At 37.0% G+C, this 25,000-nt stretch overlaps 1 protein-coding gene across 1 annotated transcript in view; it reads right to left on the reverse strand.

Annotated features, from left to right (window-relative positions):
• Nucleotides 1-25,000, reverse strand: part of LOC135224862 (metabotropic glycine receptor-like) — a gene marked incomplete at its 5' end in the record, with an annotated part of 348,032 nt that overhangs the window by 242,276 nt on the left and 80,756 nt on the right. The window lies entirely within an intron of this gene.

Consider the following 25,000-nt stretch of genomic DNA (forward strand, 5'->3'; position numbering starts at 1 on the left):
TATTTTTTGCTTACCTAACTTTAACGTCCATTATTATGGAAGGGGGTTACCAATAAATGCTCTCAACAATTTACCATTTTCGCTTCATGTGTTCTTCAGAATTCTAGCCTAAATACGAACACTAGTGTCACCATCTTAACTTTAGCGGAGGTAACTTAAAATCACTCCAGAGACCATAGAATATCTGAATCGAGGACCGGATCTAACTTAAAATCTGGTTAGCTCTTCCTTGACTGATATCCAGCACCACCGCTTCTCAAAATGTGGTTGGAATCTAGACATAACTTATGGAGACCGAGACTAACAGACACAGATATCTATTTGCTAAACAATTAAAAAAATCTTGCGTTCGTTTCTGAAACGAAGCTAAAATGGGTAACCTGATTAAAAGTATATAAAGGAATAGTACACAGATTCAACACAATAAAATTGCATTAAATCACCTGTTGCACAGTCATTTATAACTGTACTCAGTGATTGCATATATTGCATAACGGATATCTTTATGACTTGTGACAGATAGATAAGACTTGCATGCACAGTTAAAGAGCGAGTTAAAATATATACATAAGAAAAACAACAACAACGAGAATTACTGCGACATAAACTGAACGCAAGGCGAAGAAAATAATAAGTATAATACAAGAAAATTTCGTTCCAGGACGAGTTTAATTATAGCGCACAACTGCCATGAGGCATTCCTGACCATCACAGATCACCCCGCAAAAAATTTCATTTTTTTAACCGAGACCAAAAAATGCCTCTCTGTTTTCATCTAATTAGACAGTTTGCCTCGCGGAGGGATAGAGAGAAAAAAAAAAATATCAGTACAGAGGAATGATAAAGAAATAACGAGTAAGGGAAACAGAAAGACGAGGAATAATAAACTTGCAAAGGTCAGGTCAGAAGAAAAAGAAAAAGAGAGGAACAGACTTGTACGTGGAATGTTGGGTATTTCCATTTCAAAGGGTTTCCCGTGAATATGAATGTGAAGAATCTTTTCACAAGTGGACTATCTCAAGTCAACCATAGCAAAGGCGTCTCTCCTTCCCTCTTCCTCCCCTCCCTCCAGGACTTCCTCCATCATCGGCCCTCTTCCCGAAACGTATCCTTCTTACGCTGCCAACTCGAGGCAATTTCTCTTTTTTTTTTTTCAGTACGCCCATCTCCTTTCCTCGCCTCCACCCACTCCTTTTAAAAAGGAAATAAGAGCGCCATGTTGACGAGAAGCTGCTAGAGATTAGTGGTTCCTCAGACAATTCTTTTAAAATGGTGGTGTGTGTGTGTGTGTGTGTGTGTGTGTGTGTGTGTGAGGAAATGGCTGGGGTTGGACTGGAGAGATGGGCGACTTCCATTCTTTACTTGCTGTCTCTATAAACACCCCGTGACTAGTGATAAGAGGGATTTGTTGTAGCGTGACATACATAGCGAATGCATTCTCATATATATATATATATATATATATATATATATATATATATATATATATATGTATGTATGTATATTCATATATTTAACTTAAAGGCGTTTTCCATATAAGGAGGTTGATCCCAAGGAAAGAGAGTACAATGATCACTTCCACATTCACACTTAAAACTGCTAGATCGTGGATGAACCTCGTGTGCAGAACCCTCCACAGCACTAGTTGCATCTCACACTTAAATAGAATGCTAACGAACAACTATTTTTCCAGTAGCTCATTCACTATATATATCCATTACTTCTTGGTCTCTTCTCTTCTTTTGCCTCGCCAAATTTCCGAACTGTATAGCTTATTCACTAACTTATAATAAAAAATTCTTTCCAAACGACTGGTCTTTCTCATAACACTCTGGTCCATATTTTTCCTTATACTAACCATTTCAGCATTCTACATAGCTCCACATTTTTCACACTTTAAATTCTCCTTATAATACTACCACTGCATGATAATAACGGCGTTCACCTTCTTGCATTCTTACTCACAAACAACTTCACTTCCATACAAGAGAACTGGCTAAATAAAATCCTTTCACACTTACCAGCCTATTCTTCTCCCCATTCTTCTGCAACCAACCTACTACCTTTCTTGCTAAACCTACTCTTGTCTCATTCTACTATTATCCAAAATGTTAACTCAAATATTTATAAGAACCTATAGCTGCCATTTTCAAACCATCCATTATAACACTCACTGTACCTTCTTGGCTTCTATTTGCCATCATAACGTTAATTTTCCGCACGATTTCTATTAACTTTCCTCTCCTGGAAAATCTTTCACACACTTTCACTTTGGAACCTTTCCCTCATCCGGACACCTTACACATCCTGGCTAGGCACGCAAATCTCACTTTCACTGGCATACCACAGCTTCTAACCTGTAATTCTATCAGCTTCAGGAATTCTGCTGTCTTTCAGCTCATAACTGCCCTCCTCACATCCTCACAGTAGCATCAACATGACTTCTTAAACTTACCCTAACCCCTTCAACTCCTGTGTTATCTCCTGCATCGTCCACATTCAACAAACCCTGAAATACCCACTCCAACGTTCATGGACTGCATTCCCCTCTTACAGCATCTCTCCTCCATCTGCATCATTTATTCTGACACCCATTTACTCAATATTTCACTACGTTGAAGTCCGTATTTGCTATCTTGACTATCTTATTCATTCTCTTGAACTCCTGCAAACAATCCTCATTTCTGAATTGCAACAGTGACTCAATATCTTTTTCCCTTCTTTGAACGGTTCATTTCCTCTCCTCATCCACCGTTTACTATTTCCATTCTCCTTCCCTCCTCCCTCAAACCACAGACACTTCCTGCTGACTCCAAAACTCTATTGTATAATCTTATAGACCTTCATACACTCCTTCAACTTCCGCGTCTTTAACCCTAGTCCATTTTTCATCAACTTTCTACTTAAATTCTCCTTTCTTCCACCTTTTCAAACTCACTTGTCTTGATGGCCATTACAACCACAATTTTACCTTTTCCTCTCCAATGGCCAGTTCCTTCCTTAATGATCAAATATACTTCCAGCCATTTCTCTTCTCTTCTCACCATTACGTCCATCTGTTTGCTTTTCTATCTACTCCGAACTAATGTACAATCTAAGAAACTACGCATAACAAATTCCCTTTCCAAGGTGCATTTGTGTATGTAATTATATATATACGTATACACACACACACACACACACACACACATACACACACACATATATATATATATTATATATATATATATATATATATATATATATATATATATAATATATATTGTGTATGTACATATTTTCCATTTACTGCAGATGGCTAAACGAGAAGCACACTTTCGGTTTTCAGCTTCTAATTTTGGAATGAAACTGTTAGCTCTATACACTCATCCATTTTGGCTGGACACACCACGGTAAAGAGAGAAAAAAAAACATCACGTATCTAATTCACCGACTTTGTCAACAAAGGGCATAATAAGAGTTTAACGAAACGTGTGTGTGTGTGTGTGTGTGTGTGTGATGTGTGTAGTTATATCAAATAAAAGCAAGGGTTCAACCGTACTGTACTGTCTACTTTTCAGAAATAGGATTGTGAAGTGAGAGAGAGAGAGAGAGAGAGAGAGAATAAAATAGAAAAAACATATATATATAAACATAGTCGACAAAGAAAAGTCGCAAGCTACTAACTTCGTAAGAGAAAAGGAAATGATCACTGGAATTTAATCATGTAATTTCGTTTAGTCATTTACTTGTAGGCCTAAGGTCCACCTTCAAGGTACAACCCGCAAAGGGACATCAGGGTTCTCGGTGAATTCATAAGTCTCTCAATTTACTTACTTATTCGATAAAGCTGCTTTGAGGGATTTTGTCAGTGCTCTGCTGCAGCAATCTAGAGAGAGAGAGAGAGAGAGAGAGAGAGAGAGAGAGAGAGAGAGAGAGAGAGAGAGAGAGAGAGAGCATGCACTAAAAGCATGACTCTATGCATTTTAGTAATTTCAATCATTAATATTGGAGGAATATCTCTGTAAATCATCATCATCACCACATTTTCCATTCTCATAGTGCATGCTTCTTCAGTGTCAATATTCACCTCAATTTACGATGTTATTATCCGCATATTATCTTTGCCTCTTTAAACGTCTGCTGTAATTTACAGCAAGTAGCTGTATTAACTTCAAACTAGGTAGCTGTTATCAAACGCCAATCCCCAACCACACAAAACTGCTTCCATCTCTCAGGTATGATATTGGACATTTTCCATACATCATAAATCATTAAATTCTCATCTACACAATCAGCAAAAGACCAGAATCAAAGAGAAACAGTTATATTAATTGTGAGCTACAAAAAAAGGTATAAAAAAGCGCTTCAAAGGAATTACTACTTATCCATCCAGAGGAAACAAGATTGCTAACGAAAAAGGAAAAGACTTCCTCAACCATTCAATGAATAACCGTCCTTTCCCATCATTCACTGAATTCAATGAATAACCGTCCTTTCCCATCATTCAGTGAATGACGGAGATGAAAAAAGGGAGTCACTCAGCTTCACAGCTTATCATAAAAACACATTACAACGCAGCAGAGAGACTCAATTCATCAGGGGATTCTAAATGACATAAAGGGATTTCTGCCCGTTGACATATTTATCACCGGGAATTGGTACGCGACACACGCATACAGACTCAGAGAGAGAGAGAGAGAGAGAGAGAGAGAGAGAGAGAGAGAGAGAGAGAGAGAGAGAGAGCAAGGACATATGATCATACAAATATAAACATTTCATAATAAAATACAATACACACGCATATATATGTAGTTGTTGTGTGTTTTAAATATATCTATATTTGTGTGACTCATTCTCTCTCTCTCTCTCTCTCTCTCTCTCTCTCTCTCTCTCTCTCTCTCTCTCTCTTGTTTCTTCTTTAATGAATATTGAAACATTAAGGCAAATGAACCAGATATCTATAAGGCGGACACAGGGAGAGGGGAGACGATTGTATCAGGCGGCACCATGACTTCTCTTCATTACATGATCAGCAATTATCGAGTATAATTGTTAAATCAATACTCCTTCCCTGCACCCTCCATACAAATTTCCTGTTCAAATATTTCTTCCGCATTCACTTGCGGGCTGGGCTGACATAAGAACCGGGATTGAATTTCTGGGATGGTAATTTTGATATCTGGATATATTATTCGCTTTCCAAACCAATGAGATTATTGTAGTAAGATCTGCATGTATATGCTGCTTGTGGATTATATATATATATGCATCAAGCAACAAATGTCCTTTAATAACCAATTCGCTCAACCTCGGAATTAATATATTGTCATATATGTTAACCGAAGGGGAATTTTTTAGTTCTCTTCGATTCGAACCAACACAGAAGAGAAATCAGGACTTCTGTGACGTCGCAAAGACGTCACTGAAACCCTGATATCTCATCTGCGGGTTAGTTCGAATCCACGAGTGGACGACGAAATTATTATCAACTAAAAAAATTCCCTTACAGTTAACATATATGACAATACATATACTAATCCCGAGGTGGAGCGAATTGGATATTAAAAGACATTTGTAGATTAATGCGTGTATATGAATTACGTCTTTAATTCTATCTATCCTTGAAAATATTTCTATATATATATATATATATATATAACACGGACACGGCATTATCTCGTTATTCATTTTTGGTAGCGAATGGCCATAGCGGAAGACAACTGGTAGTTGGCAATACGCTCTCTCTCCCTCTCTCTCTCTCTCTCTCTCTCTCTCTCTCTCTCTCGTCATACTTCCCCTCCATTTCATTAGGTCATCAAATCAGAGTCGTGAACTTACAAAAATATACATTTATTTAAAAGTAAAGTATTAACTGAATAACTCAGATTCTTAACAGAATGCTTAAATGAATAACTCAAAGTCCAAATAACTCGGGTAATCCTCGGTAATTAACAGTCTACACAGTAATTAGTCAACTCCATTTCTCCAGTGAATAACCCCACTCTTCTTCAGTAAATAGTTCCCTCTACTAGAATCGCCTGTTAAAAGAACAGGAGAACAAACTGGTAAGCATACACAATTGTAAATTAAAAGTCAAAAGATTAAATGAAATAGAACATCTTTACAAAATATCAAAAATACAGTCAAGCCACACCTTTGGCCAAAGCACAGTAATTCTTACCCATTTCAGCTAGTTTCACTTCACCAAACAGAAACACGTTGGCAGAGACATCCTGGCTCTGCCTTCTCTCCCCATAACAGTCTCTATGGTTTTGGCTAATTACATGCTATTATGAACGGACATAGCTCGTACGAACGCACGAATTCACACACACACTGATCGTAACCAGTTTCATAGTCACCTCTGACAACCGCCCATAACAACAGACGAGCGTTGACCTGCTTAGGTAAGGATTTTAATGCCACAACATCCAAGGAAAGACATGTCAGCATTTCTAAGCTGAGATGTTCTCTGTCTCCATGGGAAGCTAAAAACGATGATTCCCAATTTCTGAGGAATGACAAAGAACGTGACATACAACAATGTCTCATACATATCATATTATATTATTTAAAATATCTCATAACAAATTCCCCCTTTTATGTTACATTATATATATATATATATATATATATATATATATATATATACACACCTGACAGACTCTGCGCGTGTGTGTGCGAGAGAGAGAGAGAGAGAGAGAGAGAGAGAGAGAGAGAGTGAGAGGAGGCCTGGAAGCCTGATCTTAAATGTTCACTCTTAGTCGCTGGGTCAATGACCTGTTCCTTGCTCGTAACGATCACTGCTGTAGCCCTTCCTCTCCAATATCTCCTATACATTATTAATCCTGCAATTTCTAGGTCTTCCATTCCACATCCATCCGACCATTTCCGATACGTTTGCTTTTGTCGTCCGCCGGTCATCCTTCAACCCTTTAACATGACTGAAAAATCTCGGGGGACATTCCTCCACCAACTATAACTTTTTACCACTTTTTCTGCTCATCTACATATTTCTCACCGTTTCAGTTGATCTTGTGACACATAAAATATGCAGACAATTCATCTTTACACCATCAACTTTTTTTCTTTCATTCACAATTAACATTCACACTTTACTTCAATAAGGGAAAGTTGGTTCATCAGTCTTTTCAATACTCCCAACCTTGGTTTCTATAGATACTCCAAATGTCTTTCCAAGATTTAGCACTCTGCCTGTTACCTTCCTAGCTTTACCTTTCGGATCCAGTCCAGGTCTACTTAACTATTTGGCTCTCATGATAGTCGACTGGAAAAATCGAATGTGTATAGTATGTGATCCAAAAGGTCAAGATATGAATCCTTTCCTGGCCAGATGCACTAATTATTATTCCTCTTGGGTGCGGGCTATTCCAAAGGCACAGTAAACTCGATATTTACATATGTGGCTTGATACACACACACACACACACACACACACACACACATAATATATATATATATATATATATATATAATATATATATATATATATACACGTATATATGCTATCAAGTCAGCCAAGTAAATTATTACCCTTGGGAGTAAATTATTCCTAACGTAAAGAGAATTAGGTATCAAGCGATATATGTGTGGCATAACATTTGTGAGCATAAAAAGTCACGTGTATAGATCAAAACAGTGTATACACACACACACACACACACACACATATATATATATATATATATATATATATATATATATATATATATATATATTATATATATATATGTGTGTGTGTGTGTGTGTGTGTGAAAGATAGAGAGAGAGAGAAAATATCTCTTGACGAAACAGTAAAGGTTGTAGGGAAGGAAAAGGAGAGAACGACTCTCATAACGAAATCAATAAACCTTCCCCAGGAGATTCTTGAATCGAATTCCTCTCTCTCGTCAAAGAGTCGAAATTATTCAAAACGACTGGCCCTACCCACAACTACGTCCCACGAAAGCCTACCCAGGGTGATAGCGAAGCACAAAGCGCGTTTATTTGGCCCTTTTCTTGCCTCGCGACGTCTGTTACACCCAATAACATCACTTGGCAAATGGCTCTTTTTCCAGAATGGCAGAGCGGGAGGCGCGGACGGTGGAATGTATTTACACGCCAAAAACTGCGGTTCCCAAGCCTCTCTGTTTCGTTTCTCTTGAATAGAAACAAGATGCAATTCATAGCGCATAACTAAAATTCTTTGTTCCTTAAGTTCAGTAAAGTGCTTTAGATCAAATAAAACTGTTTCTTACTGTGGTGCAATCCGCTTGAACATACTACTCATTTTTTTTTAACTACTGGGCCTGGCAAGCACCAAAACATCCACCAAGTACAGTTCAGGGAACGAGGGTTGGGTCTTTCGGGAGCAGCATCTCCTTCGGAACTTCGGATGCTGAGGGACTTTCCCCGGTCTGTAGTACGATTATATACCTGACTTGACAAATATCAACTTTATTGACTGGAAAAATGCTAGGACTAAGCTAGCAGCTACACTACAACCACAATACGAACAGCATACTGTTTTACTTAATGAGGTAAACGAAAAAACTTCAACAGAACATTTCCTAAAAATGTCAAAATTTTGGAGAAAACTCCCATATTATGAAAGACAAAAAGAGCTCCCAAAATACGCAAACTTATCAAGTATATGTAAAAAAGAAATTCAAGCAGACAACTTGAATATTAAAAAAAATGTCATAATGAGATGTAAATAACCTAAAATAAAATACTCGAAAAATGTGGTATAATTATAAAATAAATAATACTTTAAATTTTTGCTCAATTACAAAAAAAAAAAAAAAACGTCTAGCAGAGCATTACAAAAGTCTAATCGATTTTACTTAACAGGTTATCGAGGATGTTACTGAAACGAACTTACGTTTAAAAACATGGATTTTTATTTTCTTAACAAGAAGCAAAATTTTATATCCCGTCATTCGTCTTCTAAATATTGGCAATGTCTGAAAAAAAAATTATCAATGGCGATCGTTCAGCATGAACCACTGACTCTTATTATTTTCCGTTGAGGAAGAACTCTAATTCTGAAACTCTCGTTATTCACATACACAGAGTTTAAAAATAACACGTTAATCTTATTAAATAATAAAACATACTTTAGTGAAAAAAAACCATATCATAATAATAAAAGAGAGGCAGACTCGAGGTAAACACTCGCTCGAAGTATCAACGAGCCAAGAAATATTATGTAGGACTAAGGAATAAACGAGGCTTAAAATCCTGAACGAGCCTCCCAGAGAATAAACGAACCCTGAAATCAAGAATTATTGCCTTTAATAATAAATGAACCTCAACATAATGGATGAACCAGGCCTAACGAAAGGATGAGTTCTGAGCATCCAAGCCCCGATGGCTCCATATGAAAACTTTAACTAGATACCAAATCCATCAAGATGATCCGACGCTCGTTATAACCTAGGCCTAAAATTGACGTTTCCATTAAGCATTGAAAACTTAAGCCTACAGTATAAAAAAACGTTGTTGACACGTAAAATGAATATATAATATCCGTGTCTACCTAAATTAGGCTAAAGAACAAATAAGCTGCCCGGTTGTTCCTTCCAGGAAACTTGATACAGAAATACAAATCTGATCTGGAAGATATATGAAGTTCAGAATCACAGATCATCGGAGGTTTAAAACGGCGTTAGCCTGAAATACGGTATTATCCAGGACGAAAGTGACAATGATTGACTGATTGATGATGTCTATTAAGGTCGGCGTCACAATGAAATCACTGATTATTAAAAAATCAGGATTTATGGAAACATATACTATACTCTCCGTCTCGGAACTTTAAATATTAGCATCAGAAATAATCTCAAATTTTAACCCTTAAATTATAATTAATAAGTGATTTAAGTATCACAGCCTAAATGAGAAACAATGTTTGTAAAAATAAATAATTCCTGAAGTGAGTAACTCATCTTGAAATAACACAACACATGTAATACTAAATTTTCAAAACAAGTGTGTCAAAAATTTCGACCGATTTCCAGACCAGACGTTTATTATCAGTAATCCACATTTTCACATCTGAAGGTGCAATTAATATTTAAAGTATCCTAGCTTGATTAACAGTCATTAATGATAATCTTAAAGCCCCAAAGCCACCAAATGAATCGCCCAAAGCATAACCAAAATGAAATGATAAAATCTCGGAATTTCAAACTTCAAGTATCTTTAAAAACTCAGGTCAGGGAAAATCCTGATCTAAGGAGCGAAAGTATCATAATATCATGGACCATCACGAGCGTAATTATTACAAAATCAGGGATTATCCGAAGTTCCATTTGTAAATCAATCTTACAATTAAGAAGACTAGAAACACAGTTTATCTATCTTATACGCTTCACTTGTAAGTGATCATCATTTGAAATAAAGGAGAACCCGGACGCAAATTCCCGAGATGTAAACTAGTATTCCACTAGCCGCGGTTTTTTTGCCATGCCCCTAGGTTAGGTTAGGTTGGTTCAAATTATTGACTGATCGGTAATTTGGGTGTGAGAAACATGAGATCATTTTCAAAAAAATTCTATGGTTAGTTTTTAAGATATGGCGTCCCGCTTTATTGGGGAAGGCTCGTATGACTGATAATATGTCGCGTCTTGGAACAAATAAATTGCTTATGTATTTTTGGAGCCTTCTGGTTTAAAAGACGGAAAATAAGCGCATGTGATGAGCTGATCAAAGAAATACTAAATATAGAAGAACCACTATAGAATATCTACACTGAGAAACATTAATTCCCTCCGAAGAATACTCACTAGAAAGGAGAAGTTCTCCATGCGTGCACAAACTATAAACACGGGAACACACGTGCATGTGACCACTCCCGGCACAAAAAGATTTTCGGAACGCTAAAATTGTGTTTCCCTCTTCCCTGAATAATTCATGGCAACGATCGTCTGGCGAACTGAATATAAAAGATGGGAACCTTATTGACGGCAGACGCCCTAAAATGCGACCCGCCGATTCACATGATAAAAGAAGGGATGAGAAAGGGTCGGGTGGAGGTGGGAGGTTAGAAGTGGTCAATTACTCGGGAGAAAATAGATCACTAGCAGAAGATGCTCAGCCATTAAGCACCTCTCACCTGACTGCTCTCTCTCCCACCTACTTTAGGAAATATTGTTGTTTGACTCAATAAAAATAGGAAGTTAATCTATGCACAACGAAATGACTGCTGAAATCTCTCTCTCTCTCTCTCTCTCTCTCTCTCTCTCTCTCTCTCTCGCAAATTGGGAAGTAACGAATAAAAATTTTGGCGCGACTCATGAATTTTATGCATAAGAATGAAAATAGTGAAACCATCGCCTACCTTTCCTAGTATGGAAGTAGAGCAGTGTTTGAAGAGCGATACGACCTGACTCATAGCCTTGAGATGGAAATATATAATGATGCATAAAATGACACGACAACCTCTCTCTCTCTCTCTCTCCATCCTCTCTCTTCCTCTCGCTCTCGATCTCTCGTTCCTCCATCTCTCTCTCTCTCCTCTCTTCCTCGAAACAAAAAAACCCCCTTTTTAACTCAAATCTGTCAAAATCCCACAAGATTGTCATCCTTCGCCCTTCAAAATGGCGTGCAGACTGGACACGTCATTTCTCTACCTTTTAATGCACCTGTCCATAGTTCATTTATTATTCCGCCACACCTGTCCTCCATTCTCACCTCACCTGACTGCACCTGAACATGCAGGATTTCATCGGGACCAACAGCCCTTTGCGATAACCCGAAAATGGGTCATCAAATGAGAGAGAGAGAGAGAGAGAGAGAGAGAGAGAGAGAGAGAGAGAGAGAGAGAGAGAGAGAGAGAGAGAGAGAGAATTCAATTAGTCTTTCTTCTCATTGTTTCCTTTCCCTTTTTCCTATTCGTTCCGGACTCAATGCTCACCAATCGATATTTATTTTTGCTTTTGCTCTTTTCCAGCGGAGTCACTCGGGAACAGAACTGTACTTTTTCATCTGTTACTTTTTTTTTTTTAATTCGGCTGAATTTACCATCGGGTCTATTTCAAAGGAACACGAGAGAGGACGTATGCTGATTCATTACCAGTTCGATCACTGGTGTCTGCAACGGAAACTGAAACTACGAGAGAGAGAGAGAGAGAGAGAGAGAGAGGACGAGAGAGAGAGAGAGAGAGAGAGAGAGAGAGAGAATTAATTAATTGTTCCGTTTACAGTGCACGGGAAAAATATTTCGGCGTATTTAACTGTCAAACTACAAAATAAATATAACTCAAATATAACGAATTCATCGTTTCACTCCAAAATAGTATTCCGTTTCCACTGTTTCCATTAAAACGTGTCACATGACGCGCGGGGGGAGGGGGGGGTAAGGAGGGGGGGATATAAGGGGTAGGAGAGGACGCAGCTAAATGCTCAATTAAAGGTAACCTTTTATGTTCCATTATTATATTACATTCTATTAAATTAACTCATATTTCTTTCCGCTTCGCACGGTCTTTGTTCAATCTTCCGCTGGGGTTGGCTGTTCGGGTCTTCCCTCCATGAAAGATATATTCTTTAATGAAATATACCTGCTTAATTAATGCAAGTCAACATCAGATAATAATTTTTAATAATGGAAGCAAGCAAAACGGAAGCGAGATCTGTAACGAAGTAAAATGAACAAAACACGACGTCATCTTCAAAGGAACACGGAAATGAAGCTCTCCGAATGGGAAAATACTTTTATGTATAAAGACAAATAATTTGCTCTCTTTGACAACAGCCAAAGTTTAGCAGGGACCAAAACAAAAGAAAAAGACGATTCAAATCTGTACTGAAGAAAACGCAGTTGTTCCAAAATCGTAAGAAAGAGTAGATCTGCTCTGTGCTCAGAAACTGTGTTGTAAGGGGCAGAAATTAGAAGGGAAAGGGTTTCAAAACCTAAATGATAGACAAACAAATTACAGCCACTACAGGTAAATTCAGCTAAAAAAATGTATTTCTTGACACAGCTCAGATAGGAATGGTATAGCAATTCAGCAACAAGTGAAATAACAAGGAAATGATTTTTCAATCACACCCAAACTATAAAAAAAGATACAATTCTGTACCTTGAGGAAAAAGTTCGGAAGCGGGAGAATGTCCTTCCATAGAGAAAAAGCCAAACGTAATCAACATTGAGTGGAAAAACGTCACCATAAGTTTTAGAATGACGTGTTGTTTCTAAAATAGATCACGTTTGGCTTCTCTCCTCTCTTTTCTCTCTCTCTTTTACAATTGAAAAACGACAGGATACCAGAGTACACGTGGTCTATTAAAATTCCAAATAACTCCTAAGTAAGAGGAGATAATCAAGCCTCATATTTGCAGAAAGTTTTCGGAATGAATTATTAAAAGTGCAAAATCTGGATGATTGCTATGAACTGGGCGATGAATACGAGTACCGAGCCTATCAACTCATAATTTGCTGGGTTTCATTTGTAAACTACCAGCCCTTCCTTGTCAGCCAAAACTCAGTAAACCATTAACAGTTTCCGTAGCCTCTGACAGTTCAATGAAATAGCAACCTTACACTGACAAGGAGAAATGGTCAAATTCATACGGCGATAAAATGAGCTTTCGTATTAACGCTTTTTCCACTGTGCTTTTTTTTCTCTCTCTTTTTTTTTTTTTTACAAATGTTTCATTTCTCGATTACACAATATTTTGCAGTGAAGTCCTTGCATTTACCAAAACAAGAAAAAAAATATCATCATGGTTTACGTGTTCTTTTTGGGGGGGGCCAATTTATGTAAAACGCTGAAGCGTGAAATGGAATTTAACGAGATAAGAAATAAAATTGGAGAGAGAGAGAGAGAGAGAGAGAGAGAGAGAGAGAGAGAGAGAGAGAGAGAGAGAGAGAGAGAGACTTATTTCAAATTAGACTTTGCTAGCGAAACGGTAGTCGTATCACAGTTCGAAGTACTGCTCCTTAACAAGGAGAAAATACCAGCATTTCACCGTTGACGGGATTACTGGTATAAAAGTATAAAAGCCTAAACTCTAGTTTACGCCTTTATTCTTTCAAGATCAACTCCCATCTTTCATTCACGAGAGCCTACACGGCATTCTCTTCACTTAATTATTTCCTGACATTTACAACTCAAAAACAGCGGAGAAACGTATATAAGGACTGAATTAACCCAAATTAAGAATTTTACATATAACTGTTTGTAAAATTTAAAACTCGTACTTATTATAGCGTGTCAAAACATCAAATTATAGTTATGTAATCAAAAGATAAGCAATGCAAGGAATTTATGAGAAAAAATAGAAGGTCTTTTTTTAATCCAATACCGAAAAGACCGAAGAACCCCAAAACTTAGCGGTATGTACAAAGTCTGCAAGCAACCTGTGTATGTGTATGCGTATGCCTGTGTGCGTGTGCGTGAGCGTGTGTGTCTGGGTAAAGAATGTCCAATGCTCAGTTGAGATTTCAGATAAAGCGACGCCGTGTATGTCCCCATCTTTCAAAAAGAAAATGGAGACTTGGCGAATGGCTGAGAATAAGAGATAACGTCCTTGTCGGCCTTCCTGATATTGGACCCAGAGGACGCATCGTCGGGGGTCTGGAAGACACAGAGGAATGTCACTTCCATCTATTAACTATTTTTGAGAGTAATGTGCATTGCTATCATTTTCCTATTCATTTTTATATCTGCGCCACCACTTTTCCTTGCCTGTATGCCAAATCGTACAGTAACTTAAACTCTTTTCATAAACGACGATGTCTCATCACAATGATTTCTACAGACTCCGTTCTTCCCTTTGTTCCATAATTACTTGAGTGGCATCATGACCTCTGCTGTCATGACGCGTTCGGCAAAAGTAATCAGTATCTTTTTTTCTGGTATTTCTTGTTACATTCCTTTCAGTGACTGCATCCATATTTTCCCTTGAAATCTTAACCGTAACCACTGAAAATATGGAGTTCTCGTTAGCCATGTTGTGGTGCGGTACGTTATGAAAAATGTGAGACTTATGGAATTCCATGACGTCAACTGGCGCTGCTATTTCCCCATAAAATGGAATGGCAAGAAAAGGAAGATGGGATTTGGACTCGTGGCTAAACCACTGGTCCAAAGAAAATACACTGTGTCGTCGGAGATAAAAAAATTAAAAGTAAATCAATGATATGAAAATGTTTGGAAAAGTAATAGAAATAAAATCATCTAAATCTCAAAAGCGAAACTGTACGAATGGAAAACGTTAATAAAGCATAAAAATCAAACATAAAAACAAAGGAGTCAACACTATACAAACATTCCTGAACCCATCCCTTAAAAGGATCTGTTTTAAAGTTAGTCAGCATGGTTAAATTGTTCTCTCCTAAAAAGTTCTCCCACCATATGTCAGTAAGTATAAGCAACGAACAAACAAACATATAAGTGAATAAGAGGAAAACCACTTCACTTCTTCATCCAACCTTAGCCCATTTCACTACAGAGTCGGCCGCTTGAGTATTCCTTCTCTTCCTAGGCTTAAGCAGACCTAATGTATGTACCCAGTGCCCTCGTGTGCCTGCGTTTCCACGCTCCTAAGCTTGAACCCTGCGCATCTTCGACTTCCTTTTACATTTACATCACCTGTGGGATGTATTAGCGTTCTTGAGAAAGAAAAGACGCTCGTCAATAGTCTTTTAAAACAGGGAACTTCGATTTTCACAATCTCGAAACTAATTTTCCTAAAGGTATCCTACAGTGTACCATGAAATAATTACATGTATAAGCACCAGCGTACTGAAACAAAATTTGCGGCCTGTTGAAACATTCGTAATATTAGTCACTCACGCACGTTCACTCAAACACAAAAGCGCACAAACCAATTTTATCGACGTTAACATGAATGACTGAATACTGGAATCTCTCTCATCGTTGAATACAAACAGCAGAAATCATGTCCATTAAAAAGCATCGTTTGACGTTGTTGGATGACCTCCGTTGAGATTAAGAAAAGCACAAGGACCTTACCTCTTAAAAGGACCGTTATCTCAAGAAACTAAAATGAACAAACAAAAGGTAAAAATAAAGTTAAAACCAAAGCTAAACAGTAGACTGGACAGCAAGTCTGGTTAAATAACACCCGATCAGCCGAAGTTAAAGTTGCTTTACAAGTTCCACCGATTCCCTAGAATGGTCGAAATATCATCCAAAAATTGACTGGAAACCCGATCGAAACTTTCGGAAACAGGACCAGCATTTGCCTTTCCAAAGTGTCTTAAAACTTGGAAATTTACGTACTTCAGGGAAAGGACCGAAAGACAGACTGAAATGGACAAAAATAAAAGGGAAAAAAGGAAAAATACACTAATTAAAAATTAGTTTAAATTCTGAGGTAAAGAGGAAAGTAAAGAACGTTACTTCGCACAAAACGACAGAGGCGTCGAAATTGTTCGGAAAAATTAGTAGCTTGACAATGAGTCTTGAAATAAAAATTTCTCGGTTAAAGTCGACTTTTTTTTTTCTTAATGGAAGTTGATGAGGACTTCTACTTGATTTTAAAAGGCATCTTAATTTCATAAAGACGCCTTAATTAGCTAGCTGTCCTTTTATCCGCTCTCCTTCAATACTAATTAATTAAGCAACTACTGTATAAGGCAAACAAGCGATTCCTAATTTTAATCATAATTTTTCTCAAGCGAGCTAAAGTGTCTTGGAATCTTATGCTTCTTACTAGTATTGGATACTTCATAGTACTGGATACTTCAAAGTGAAAATATGTTGTAAAACTCTATAAGTGCAATATTTTTCATTCAAAGTAATGGGTGATTACATACACATTTTCTCTCAACTTTCATGGTCAAAGGTAAAAAAAGGAGATTATAGAAAAATAAGTGCGTGGGATCAAAGTACTTAGGACCGGAATCTCTGGTTACAAGAGTCAAGAGTGGGCTAGGTTGTTAGTGATGCGAGGTGAAGAGAAGGGAATGTTATACGGTTTAAGTTGGGACCGCTCCACGAGTAGTAATGATCGATGCAGTCAGGTTTTATATATACATATACATATATATATATATATATATATATATATATATATATATATATATATATCTCTATATATATATATATATCTATATATATATCTATATTTATAATATATATATAGATATATATATAGATATATATATATGATATATATATATATATATATATAACATATATATATTATCTATATATATTATGTATATATATTTATATATCTATATATGAATATATATAGATAAGACTACTGCTCGTTCCTTACTTCTTTCTCAGAGAGAGAGAGAGAGAGAGAGAGATAGAGAGAGAGAGAGATTGTTTGCATATATATATATATATATATAATATATATATATATATATATATATATATATATCTATATATATATAGATATATATATGTATATGAGTATAGGTGTAGATATATAGTATATATATATTATATATATATATATATAACATACATATATATATATAGTATATATATATATAATATATATATATATATATATATATATCTATGTATCTATATATATATATATATATATATATATATATCTATATATATATATATATATATATATACTATATAATGATAGATAGATAGATAGATATATATATATATATATATATATATATATCTATATATATATATATATATGCACACGATAGAGAAAACAATCTCTCTCTCTCTCTCTCTCTCTCTCTCTCTCTCTCTCTCTCTGCTCTCTCTCTCTCTCTCAGAGAAAGAAGTAAGGAACGAGCAGTAGTCTTATCGAAAGAGTATATCGTCGACGAAGATTTTTCTCAATCTCGGGCAGAGGACTACAATGGAAGGGCTGCATTTCACCATAATGAGGGCACCACTATTCTGGCAAAAGTATGGACAGAGCATCGGGAGCTCTTCCCCCAGTCACACGCTATTTACATTCAGCTCTGCTGCTTTTCAAGGTCTCTATTCAAAATGTATATATATTTCTGCTTTTCACTTTTACAGGTGCATTTTTTTAAAAATTGATTCCAGCGCAAACTTAATTTGGCTACGAAACACATACGTTACTTTTTATTACTGATTTAATATATAGCAAACGGATTTGCCGTTTGTCAACAGAATTATAAAAAAAATTAACTTTTAAAAAACTAACCAATGACGTAGTAACTTCACTTTATTTATGAAATTATTGCTTTCAACTCTGAAAGATGACCATAGAATCCTGTTGGATAAATGTGGAGCTGATGGCAGCGTTAGCAAATCTTCCTTGTAGAATAGGTAGAGTTGCGTTGCGTTCCGGAAACTTTCAAAACGCCTCAAGAGACGTCTAGAGCAACCTACAAAGTTTGTTTGTTTGTTTGTATGGTATTTTTACGTTGCATGGAACCAGTGGTTATTCAGCAATGGGACCAACGGCTTTAAGTGACTTCCGAACCACGTCGAGAGTGAACTTCTATCACCAGAAATACACATGTCTCACACCTCAATGGAATGTCCGAGAATCGAATTCGCGGCCAACGAGGTGGCTCGCCAACATCATACCGACCACGCCACTGAGGTCCAAATAATGGAGTGACACTTGTTATGATGCTAAGTGAGGGGAGCCTAAAAGGAATGGACTCTGCAAAGATTCTTTAGTAGTGTCTACAGTTTGCCATGTTAAGACACAATGCAAACAGAATTCGCCCCACCCCACCAAATTCCTTACGGGAAACATTGATTTGAGATCATTTCATTATTTATCGTTTTAAAACAATGTTCCCTTTTGTGTTCATAAAATGCCCGGACATACCTTTCTGCGAAATCTTTCTTTCCTCTGTTACCCTCCGTCCTATGGTTCAGTGATAATATCATTATTTAATAATCATCCTTTTTTTTTTTACCCTCACTCGTCCGGTTCAAAAAGTTTACCTTTTTTTTTTTTTTTCTTACGGGAAGAGGGGGAACTAAATCCGCAAAAGTACTTAAAATTGGTGTCATAATAAATACGACAACTCTAGCGTGTTTCTTTAATGGTTTATTTCCCCCTTGATGGCAGAGCCCCTTCTCTTTCCAATACCTCTTTATTAAATATTCAAACACATGACGATCAAACTCAGCCGTCCTTCTCCCTTGATGCTCATCAGGTGTCTTGACTTTTTTTGTTTCAAGTATTTCCAATCAAATCGCAACACATATACCTGACGTTCTGCTCAACACGCACACTTTCTTTCCTCCTTTATGCGTTAGAAATAGATGAATACTGGAATAACAGGTGAATATTTTTCCAGCCAGCTGGTGAATAAGCACCACCTGAATTGCACGAGAGTATATCCGTAAATGGAAGCGTTCACAACAAATAATAATGCGAAATCAGACACGATCAGCCAGAGGACATTTAGAATATCCAAAATCCCCACCTAGCAACTGGAACAGCAACTTTTTTTTTTTTTCCCAATTCAAAATGACCATCTTCTTTAATGAGAGAGAGAGAGAGAGAGAGAGAGAGAGAGAGAGAGAGAGAGAGAGAGAGAGAGAGACTGTATTTGCATCATCACAACTTCTTGGCGGCTGAGGACCAATTAGACGATACTGTTGGTGGTCGAAACAGACCGGGCAGGATGTTCTAAAGCTTCTTCAGAAGAATTTCAGCGTCTCTCCCAGATTGTTCAGTTGTCACGGAGAAATCACATTAAGAAGACACTAAGAAACTCAAAACAAATCGACATTTTCTCCTTTCTGAGAAAATGCATTTCTCTTTCACTCCATTCGGATGTGAGGACCATCGTGAGAATCTTCAGTCTGTAAAAGAAACCTATCACAGTGGAAACTTAGAATTTCTTCATTATATAACACAGAAGAATGCTAGCAATATGAACACTGAACCATTACTTACTAATAATCTAATATGATTTCTAACGTTATAGGTAACAGTCCTAATTTACTCAATATGCATGCGAGAATACTTAATAATATCAGGAAGATAGAAAAATTAATATATGAACGATCAAACAGACTGGCGAAACTAATATAACAACACGACTGAAGTAGACTTGAAACTGCTTAATAATACTGATAGATGAAATAGAATTCAAGAGATCACGCTTACATACAGCAGTAACCCGGTCCTGGAAAATCCTCTGAACATCTACAAGAATAAAACAGGATTCAAAACTTAGGAGCGACGAACGAGAAAGTAATACACAATCGCAGAGACCCGAACTTCAGCTTAGAATCGGAGGAAATCGTCAAAACTTCATCGTTCTTCGAGAGGAAGACATAAAATTGATGAAATAACAGCTGTCCTAAAAAGCCCCGGGCGTCCCTTGATTGCTCAGTCAAAAGAAAACTGGCGATTAATGGGGTCATTTCGTGAATGAGAAGGGGAGACGACATCTAATGAGCGGAAATGGCCGGCGTTCATATTGACACTCCAGTGATCATTCTTATTCATTTTTGTATCTGAATGAATGAGGTAATAGAGAGAGAGAGAGAGAGAGAGAGAGAGAGAAGAGAGAGAGAGAGTTTTCAGGTTGGATGAAATACCATTTTCATACAATAAATTTCGCAGTGTATAAACTGGCCATCGTTCAGAAAGGCAACCTGCTCCCACGATTTCAAGCTCCGGTTCACTTTGTTTGTAGTATCTTGGCTGCCTCTGGATCATTATACGAATACAAAAGCTAACCTTTAGCGGGAATTTTATTTTTATAAGTGGAAATACATTTTTATTGGTGGAAATTTTAACTAATGTAGGTAGGAATAACTTTATAAGTAGGAATAGGTAGGAATAACTTTATAAGTAGGAATGTTTGATAATGTAAAATGTAGCGTTCCATTACGTAAAAACTAGTTCACCCAAGTTCACGAGAACTGTTAATCTAAAGAGTTGTCACAAGTCTTTCTGGGCCTGGGCTACCTTAGTTCAAATTCTAGACTTGACATCTTCTATTTTAACTAAATATCCCATTCAGATCATGTATTTTTCATGGACCTACTACATTTTGAAAGTAAATATCTTATTCAGATTGTGCCTTTGTAATGGCCCCACATTTTTTAAGACTAAATTTCCTATTCAGATTATTTCTACATGACATTATTGTCTTTTCTAAGTGCCCAGGTTAAGTCAAATTATGTCTTACTGGGGACCTCAGGTTCCTAAGGTCCCTACGTTAATCTAGATTATGTCTAACAAAGGACCCAAGGTTAATTTTATATGATGTCTTTCTATGGACGCTTGATTAATTCACAAGGCTTTCTAAGTCCCATAATATAAATGAGAGCATAATTACCCTAGTGCCCAGGGCTAAATCGGACTGTTGTTTATCTATGTTAGTCATCTTACATTTCATTCATCTCGCAAACATACTATTTCTACACTCTACACAGTTTCCGCCATATTAAACATAACAATCGTAATAACGCGCGCAAGTTTATTTAAGAAATCATTTTTATCGAATCACTGCGTTCTCTGATCAACTGACAAAACTACTACAAGATACGAAAATCAGAGGACATCTTCCCGGTAGTTTAAGGATAACTGACGTCTTTTGACATAACAAAAACGTCGAGAGAGAGAGAGAGAGAGAGTTATAGTAAACACACACTCACACGCACAAAGTTAAGAGTTATAATGCCCTTTCTATCAGCACAAAGCTCGTAAGGTCTTCGGCTTTTCCCCGCAGAAACGTAACAGGAAGCAAAATGCCCCCAGATGGATTCCCATCGTTTCAGACAGTCTGTATTGTTGAGAGCTGAAAAAAGTCCTGCGACGGAAAAGGAAAATCCTTTACACTGCCTTAAGAACGTCAAAGGCACTTGTCAACGTTGCAACTTGCAAGGCCTGTGGCAATAGGAGCATAGTCTCTGTCAAGTACTTTTATTTTTCTATTCACTTCCTGGGATCATTTTAAATTCCGTCGTAGAATCTGTCATTTCAATAACGGTCATAGTAAAAGAATAACATTTAGGTATCTCCCCTTACACATTTGCACACACATAACTTACGTATCATAATTTTGTTACATATTTCCAAGCTCTACAATACATTTTTTTAAATAAAACAAAGTATCAAACACCAACATTAGCTATACTTCAGTGACTTATTACACAAGAAAAAACTCAATCAACAATCCTATTCACCCAGACTGCAAACCACGGCAATGTTACGAGTACCTATGGACCTCTTAGCATCAAGTTGTTAATAAACTTACCAAGCAAGGCCAACATATAATGTAAAATGTCATTGTAGCAAAACACGCGGGTAATACTTAATTACTGCATTACGTTGCTTACCGAGTACGAGTGCTCATACAATCATTTTGATTTTTGAACTAAGATCTCATACGCCATGGATGATTAAAGTGCCATAACAAACAACATACCATTAGCTATATACGCGGTCAGGCAAACAGTGACGATATATTACATCAAATCATCGATATAGCAAAAGCATTTTATTGCAAATTGTCTATTTATTTAGATACTTGACAACTGCATATTTACATCATAATTCATGCAATACCATCATCCAACTCGTAACGAATAAATGACTACTTCGTTACCCACGGCAAACATCACCAGTTTGCTCTTTACTCGATTAAATAGAAATCCGGTGTAAACAATTTTGTTAATTAAGATACCATCATTGCAGGAACATCCAGGAACCTAATTGCAATCGGGGCTCCCTCCACTCTGGTCAATAATCACAGCATCAAGAGTTTGAACTTGCATAGTTTTTATTTGTAAATAATCATTATGAGGAGAGTGTTAGTTGCAACCTTCCCTCCAAACCACTTTCATTTGTTTAACGTGTAAATAAGTTTGCTTATTTCGTCAAGGTATAATATCGTAACATAAATGTGGCTATAGTAGATTTACATCAACCTGCATTTGATGTCTAAGCCAGTCCCTTACGACGCTCATGATTGGCTGTTGATAAGCCAATGACAGAGCTGGAAACTCCCAGTCTCTCGAGAGAGTTCACATGGGTAGGATCTATGCTCCACCCCTCTCCGAGGGATGTCTTCCAAGAGTATCCCTCAAGAGAGCTGGAACATACATTCTGCTTATGTGAACTCTCGAGAAAGACTGAGAGTTTCCAGCCCTGTGATTGGCTTATCAACAGCCAATCAGGACGGCGTAAGGGACTGGCCTAGACATCAAACGCGCGGTTGATGGGAATCTACTACAACTACTCTAGACCGTCGCAACAAAGAAGAGCTTTTGGATTTAATTCCAAAAGAGATTTGGCATTAATAATAATATAATATTATAAGAACTGTCAATAAAAAAAAAACATTGGAAAAGACCACCATTAAACGTCTTCATTCCAAAGAGGCCGATGATGCTCTCGATTCCTTACCGAAAGACGGAGACGCAACTGTAAAAGCTGCTAATCTTATCACTTCCTCGATAGTAATCAAAATCTTCTTTTACAGTGATTCGAATATATCGCTTCAACGGCGTCAAGTATAAGATATATAATTTTTATGAACGTTCCGTGGAATAATCAACATATTAAAAGATGCTCACAGTAGCATGAGTCTTCCAATGGAGACATAAATCCACAGTTATGTTTTAAATTTAATATATGTACATTTCCATAAATGTGGGTTTATTTCTCCGATCAACATATTATTATTAATTTACATACCCAATGGAGCAAACGAAAAGAGGTAGACTTTCCCAAGAGATGTTCCATAGACCTGAAGCCAAGGCATATAATATGAAAAAAGATAAATGAAAATGACCGAAAACTAATATTGAACCGTAAATTAAAATAAAATTAACAAAGTCATTGTTACACGGGATCCAGAGGAATCCCTTAAGTTTATTGAGTCTTTTCGCGGTCTAGAATCTACAAGGGACGGCCACTCACGGGGCACCCGCCAGCTCGTTCAAAACCCTCTCGACGCCGACCCCCCCACCACACACACACACACACCAGTAGCTCGCATCTTAAAACCTCTGCCATCAGCATCCTCAGCTCATCGTCCTCCTCAGGTCTCCAGGGACCGATTCTTACTTTTAGTCTTTTTCCTCTCTATTTTTTTTTTTCTTTGCGACACTTCTCCCCCTCTTCTCTAGTCGCCCTTTTCCAATCCCGATAACAATTTTAAATGAGAGTATCTAATTACTTAGCGTTATTATTTTAAAGACGCAGGTACAATTTCTGCTAAGAAAATGTAACAAGAAGTTGGGATTGTAAGCTTTATCACTACAAAAAAGGTTTCTTATACGTCATATCCTTTAAGAGATTTAGATGCCATAAATGACGACTTCTAAATTTTTACAAGAATGGAGGTTAAATGTAAAATCTAGTCCACTTAGTTAAGAGATGAAAGACAATAAAATAGCAACGTTAACAGCTGGACAGATAGAGATAACATTTTATCGACGAAACTCTTGATTTAGAAGAGGCAGCCCTCTGGTAAATGATTATATGTTTCACGACAATAAGTTTGATAGCTTCAACTTAAATGAAGACTGGTGCCGCAACTGGTAAGTCACCGATTCCTCGTGATAAAAGATACAATCTAGCAATACTTACTTCGCATCTGAAATCAAACAAACAAACGGTTCTACTTTGCGCTGCATTAATGGGTAATGTCGAGAGAAGACTACGATATTATACATTAAAAAAAACTAATTAACCTTATGTGCTCTGACGAAACAGGTAACTAGAGTGCTTTTTGAAAGTCGTCAAAAATATTAATGATAGATACTGTTCTGTCACCGAAAGAACCAAATGAGAATGACAGTTTTTGCAGAATTCCTTTTGAAAATGACAACAAAGAAACGAACAAACAAAGACACAGACAGTGTATGGGTTATATAAGCTAGAGAAAAATACACAAAGGAGCCCAAGCTAAGACAAAACTTCCAAGCACCGACATCAAAGCGTGGATTCAACGCGAGTGACAGCCCACCCCTCAATTTGAAGGAACATATTCAGAATGCCGCGTACAATAGCAGTGTCTGCCACGCTCTCCCTTAGGGGGGGATTTCTTTCGTCTGTCCCTGCTAAAAGAAACTTCATTACGGCGTATTTC

The sequence above is a fragment of the Macrobrachium nipponense genome, chromosome 12 (genome assembly GCF_015104395.2).
Source record: "Macrobrachium nipponense isolate FS-2020 chromosome 12, ASM1510439v2, whole genome shotgun sequence".
Lineage (NCBI taxonomy): Eukaryota > Metazoa > Arthropoda > Malacostraca > Decapoda > Palaemonidae > Macrobrachium > Macrobrachium nipponense.